Below are 1,768 nucleotides of genomic sequence, written 5' to 3'. Positions count from 1 at the left end.
GCAGAAACTCAATAAATGCCCGCTCTTCATTCCATCCCACAGATGCAACCCTGGTGGAGCGGAAGTGGGGTCAATACCTTCAACGGCCAGCAGAGGGCAGGCGATGACCAGCCTTCTCTCTGAGCTGGCGCCGCGAGAACAGGGAAGTCCAGGTGCGCGAAGATTTGAAGAATCCATGGACCCGCAAGCCGCGGGCCGGGGGCTTGGGCATCTGTGGTTCGTGACTTGTCCTGGACCAAAGACGTCTCCGACAGCCTGTGAGGATGGACGGCCTCTGAAGATGTTCTGAGAAAGGTCAGCAGGTGAAGGAGTTTGCTGTAAAGACCGAGGAAACCCAGGAAAATCTGGGAGGAATGGGACTCAATGGCAAAGAATGAGGCTTATAAAGTACTAGCCGGTGGGGAGTGAGAGGTGGCCGCTGTTGATCTGTGACTTGAGATGGCAGGACCTGGCTGGAAGTGATTGGCCTCAGCTGTCCTAGATTTAGCAAAAGTCATTTGGTGTCAGTCTTGAAACCAGGCTGTGTCTGCTGGTATCTCAGAAGAGCCCGGATGGGAGCAGAGCTATTTCGGGTGGCCAGAGGGCAGAGTCATGCCACAAACATGTCTGTGGAAGCATTGTATATAAACACTATATTCAGCAGGGAAACCCTGGAAACTTCAGAAATCCCTCAAGGGAGTCTGGGAGGGAAGAGAGGAGAGAGAACAGGGGTTGTGGCTACAGATAGCACAGTAATTCTACTTCTGGGAGCCTCAATTTCCTCATCTGCAAGATGGAGATAAAAATCTACCTTGTAGGATTGCATTGGATTAAACAGGATGAACTGAATCAGTGGTTCTCAACCTTGGTCGCACATTGAAATTACTGTGCCCTTGGCAAATACTGATGCCTGGGGTCTGAGAATTAAAAAACAACAACTCTCCAGGTGATTGTAATGTGCTGCCAAGGCTGAGAGCTACAGAGCTAAATAAAACACTGAACACAGAGCAGGACACATACTAGGGATTCAACAGTGTTTAGCACATTTTTTTTTTTTTAATGGAGCACACATTGTTTTCATTATTCTTTGTTAGAGAAAAAAGTTGATACAAAGGTTGTTGCAGAAATTGGATTTCCAACAGGCTTGTTTCCGGAACGATGAATCATCTAGGATTTGATGCTTCTGGAGGTGGGGGAAGACAGAGGCAGCCTCGGGTAGTATGACTTGTCCTGACACCCAGCTGAGCTGAACAAGGCAGGGACCACCCTGTTCTAGCTTGCGGTTTGTATCACCGTCTCCGAGGCATCCTTTGAGCGTGCAAGCAGCATGAATGCTAATGTTTGCCCATTTCTGGGGTTAAGGATAGAGGCAGTTTTCTCCTCTCCCTCAGTACCCTCGAGTGGTAGTGGTGGGTGGCGGAATGCCACTGTTTGTTTTTTGAGTAACCCGTCAGTGCAGGGGGGCACTTGCTTCTCTATGGATCTTAGTAGCCGTATGTGCTTTGTCACAGACCCAGTGATTATTCACTGCACCCCACTGCTTTCTTGCTGGGTGAACCCAGCCTGAAGTGCCATGAGGACCCACTCACCCAGGCCTGCCGCTGTGACCCCTTGCCATGGGCAGCAAGACTGGCTGCAGGAGCAGGCTGCTCAACCACTGCTGGTGGTCTGGCCCGGCTGAAGGTGGAAAGGGAGGCCGAGAAACCTGCACTGACTCCCTCCAGATGCAGGCTTGTGAGTCGGGCAGCAGACAGTCGGTATCTGGCCAGGATGATCAGGTTTAGCAAAT

Source organism: Cervus elaphus, chromosome 23 (genome assembly GCF_910594005.1).
Source record: "Cervus elaphus chromosome 23, mCerEla1.1, whole genome shotgun sequence".
Taxonomy (NCBI): domain Eukaryota; kingdom Metazoa; phylum Chordata; class Mammalia; order Artiodactyla; family Cervidae; genus Cervus; species Cervus elaphus.
Note: the sequence above shows the minus strand (reverse complement) of the source record.